The sequence below is a fragment of the Mauremys reevesii genome, linkage group 3, assembly GCF_016161935.1.
Source record: "Mauremys reevesii isolate NIE-2019 linkage group 3, ASM1616193v1, whole genome shotgun sequence".
Taxonomy (NCBI): Eukaryota; Metazoa; Chordata; order Testudines; family Geoemydidae; genus Mauremys; species Mauremys reevesii.
The window spans coordinates 57,210,693-57,214,845 of NC_052625.1; the positions used below are offsets into that span (position 1 = coordinate 57,210,693).

At 45.5% G+C, this 4,153-nt stretch overlaps 1 long non-coding RNA gene across 1 annotated transcript; it reads right to left on the reverse strand.

The window, feature by feature from the left end:
* Positions 1-223: 223 nt before the first annotated feature.
* On the reverse strand, positions 224-3,939 carry LOC120402446. The gene is made up of 3 exons (XR_005597239.1): positions 3,704-3,939; positions 3,054-3,170; positions 224-656 (listed from the first exon to the last, which is right to left on the reverse strand). It is a non-coding gene; the product is annotated as an uncharacterized LOC120402446 (long non-coding RNA).
* Between the last annotated feature and the right edge of the window lie 214 nt (positions 3,940-4,153).

Genomic DNA, 4,153 nt, shown 5'->3' on the forward strand with positions numbered 1-4,153 from the left:
CTATTCACAGATTCATAGAAACTTGATATGGAGAATATTTCTTAATCTTCTAGTCCCAGCCCCATTTCTGCCCCTACACAAGCTGGATTCTTACCTGTGGTTTATCTCACAGTGCTTTGACCAGACAAGTTTTATATAATTAAAGTGGTTTGGCTTCCATCATTTCCCTTTTGAGATTATTCCATGTTTTCACAGATAACACTGGGAGGAAGTTTTCCTTTGCTCAGTTTCATCACATTATTCCCAGCTGTTAATACAGATGTGCCTCGGTCAGAAAGTCTGGGCCTGAAATTTGAACAACTCAGCTTGATGGTTTCTGGCTATGAAGTTTTTATTTGACCCTAATGACAGCGACCATTGTTGAATTTTAGATCTGGATCCATGTTTGGATTTCAAATACTCCAAAGCTCAATGATATTCACATCTGGGGGCTTCAGTTTGAGTCTGTCTCTAATATGAATGTGCCATTGCTTCTTATTCTGACTCTTTCATGCTAGCACTGAAAACATTCATCGAAGAGCCACAAGCTTCCACTTTCAGTCCCAATGCTGCTGCCTGGCAAGGGATTAATCAGACACTGCAGGGACATCATGTCCCATATGCTGGACAGGCAGACGCTTCAGAATCTCTTCCAAGAAAATCATCTGCACAGACTTCTGTGAAAAATCAAATTCCACCCTATTAGCCAACAGCTATAATAGCCCCCCAACAAATGCTCCAATGCTTAGCCCATTCATTTATATATCCAACAAATGGATGCTTTAAATCTCAGGCACTGAGCCCTTTAACCTTCCTGGTTGATGTTTCCGCACCAAATAGATCTAGTGGGGGGGAGAATCTAGTAAGTCACCTTGGTCAAAGCAGAATTGTTCCATACAGAATAATACTGAAATTATACTAGCAAATCTTCAAGAGCTTTTAAACTCCTTTTCCTTCTCCACTCTACCCAAGCCACATGTCTCACTGCCCTCCTTCATTATTATTTGTATTACTGTAGTGGCTGGGATCCCCATTGTGGACTGGAAGCCCCAGTTACAGACCAGGTCCCCGTTGTGCTAGGTGCTGTACAAACACAGAAAGAGAGGTCTTTGACCCAAAAAGTTTACAGTCTAAGTATAAAACAAGAGACGACAGATGGCTACCAACTGACCGACAGGGTGTACTAGGAAACCGTGAGAATATTGGTCAGTGTGACAGGCAGTGGTCTCAGCACACCAGCAGTCTAACTGATGTTTGTAGGCACAGTGGCAGAGGTATTTTCAGGAGGGATTTGAAGGCGGCCAATGAGGTGACTTTGCGGATGTTTATGAGATGCTTCTTACATGCGTAAGGGGCAGCATGAGAAAAAGTGAAGCTGCTCATTGGTAAATTTAAATAATGAGCAATGGAGCCTGGCATCATTTGCAGAGCAAAGACAGGAATTCATGTCCTCTCACACAAGGCTGGTCGATGTAGAGCTTAACAAAGTTATGCCTATTGTTACTGGGACTTTATCGGCTACTCCATTTCCATGGCTGCCAATACTTGGTAACATATGCTGTTGCCTATGATCCATGGGAATAGCGACCTGCCTTTGTATGCAGACCTCTTCAACCCCCCTCACCCCATCCCCGGAAGCTTGCCTGCCTTTTAGACACTCTTTATGGTCATTTATGCCACCACAGGACACAACGGTGGAATCTGCTTGGCACAATGAGTGCTCTGCGAAAGCAGTCGTTAATCACTCGCTCGTCACTGACCAACCATCTGCCCACCAGGTTTTGATTGACCAAGGCACCTGTGGTCATCTCTGAACCGGTATCAAACAGGACAGGGCAGCTGTGCAGCCAATCTCTTTAAATGGGGTTTTTCTAATGACCCATGGTGCAGCTGCAGTCAACTTCAGACTGTTGCACATCCTTGACCAGTGCCCACTGACTTATTTTGATGGCGAGCTACTGGCTCACCACCTGGCTGATGACAACGCCATCAAAGGGCTGGGCTCATTGCACGTATCCTGATAATAATGTCTTGATAGCATAGGAGAGGTTGCATAGAGATAGGCCAGGAAGGGACTTAAAAGTGATGCTATGGAGAAGGGGAGCCCGGAGAGGGATGGAAGGAAGGAGATCAAAGTGCTGAGCCAGGAAAATGGATCCCCCTTTTGTCCTTGTCAACACTCTGGTCTTGGCTCTTTCTGCCTGGCCATGCTATGCCTGAACTCCCCTCATTTGACAAGCCTCCACTCACTCTCCTCCTCTGAGTCCCTCCTTAAAGAGGCTTTTCCCATTGGGTTGATAGCCCCGTGTATCTCTCTCAGACACGACTTCATAAAAAGAGATGACGAAGAATGCGAAACAAAATCCCAACAAAAAGGTGGAAGCAAAAAGACCAGGGCTGCCTCCACCATTCTGTCGCTCTGCTGTACCCCAGTCCCTACTCTTCATCGGAATGTTGATCAGCTAGGCCCTGATCCTGCAAGCTGTTCTGCAGAAATGGACCCCCAAACCTGTGTGCAGCCTGCATGAGGCCACTTGGAGCTGTACATGGACACAGGGCTCTGCCTCCACAGAACAGCCTGCAGGATGAGGCCTGCAGGCTGTAGTCCTGAGGCAGTGAACTTTCTTCTTCTTGTCTGTCTTGCCTACTACATTGCTGGCACTCCATCAACAGATAGTAATTAGTAATAAATGGGGCTATAAGTATCCATTTGCATGCTTATTTAGCTGTTTTGTGCATGCAATTGCCTGTTGGCAAGTTTCTGATTTACAGATACAATTTAGACACTGACATTTGCAAATTGAGCCCATTGTATCCAAAGGATAGGTTAACACAATTTTTTCTCTGTGTTTCTCCAGGCCACAAGGTCAGGAACTGCCAATGGCTCAGGTGCCATTAAGTGTTCCAATTGGATTATTCTATGAATTTCATTAGAACTATGAAGAGTGCCCCAGATTGCGTTGCCTGAGAAGAACAACTTAAACTAATAAAAGAGCTTTAATTCTATCTGATGGCTTTGACTCCTTGCTCTGCTGAGCAGCATTTTCTTTTATGAGTACAGCATGCATCCTTACCTAATGTTGTTAATGTCTTGTTGACACGAGATATTTGCATGATTTAGGAGTCACTGGTCTCACAGATGATCTGGCATTTAGTAGACATTGTGCAGCATGATCCATAGAGCACAGAACCTAAAGAGAATTGGAGGATTCTGGAGACTGGCCACAACCATCAGCGCAACCAAATTCTAGCAAAACTCATCAGTGAGGGCTTTGCCAGAGTAAGGAGTGTGACAGGTTCCCACCTGGAACTGGGGTACCACTGAGCCCTCTGACCCACCAGCCTGGGCTCCCTCTCACACTGTGCTGCTGTGCCAAGTTGCAAAGCCCTCCAAGCTTGCACTTTCACCAGCATTCACACAGATAGGGACACACCCAGTTGCAGTTACATGCAGGCTCTCTAACCACCAGCCTCCCAGCCTAGGACCCCAGAGCAGTACCATCCTACCTGGTCAAATCTGGCCAGTATATGGGTTTAACCCAGTCAGCCTCTCCCTCAATGTGAAAAGGACCATGCACACTTGTGGTAACCAAGCTGAGATTTTCCCCAGATCTCTTAATCAAATGCACACTGGTTTGGATTAAAACATAAAATCATTGTATTAACTACACAAAATAGATTTTAAGTGATTATAAGTGAGAGCAAACAGATCAAAGCAGATTACCTAGCAAATAAACAAAACAGGCAAAGTAAGCTTAATATACTACATAGATGGGCTATGAATAGCAAATCTTCACCCAAACTGACAATACAAGCGGGCTGCCGATTTTTAAAGGGCAAGCTGCACTGGTTTACAGCTTGGAATCCCAGGTGTTCCATTCACAGACTAAATATCCCTTTAGCCTGGGTCCAGCACTTCCCCCAGTTCAACCTTTGTTCCTCAGGGTTTCCAGGAGTCTCTTTGGGTGGGGAGTCAGTGAAGATTATTGATGATGTCACTCCCCTGCCTTAAATAGCTTTTGCATATGAGGGGAACCATTTGTTTCAAAGCTTGGTTCCCACACCAGTCAGTGGAAAACACTGATATCCTAAGATGGAGCCCAGCACCAGGTGACCTGGTCACATGTCCCTGTAGTGTTACAGCAGTCGGCTGTCTGCAGTGTCCTCAGGAAGG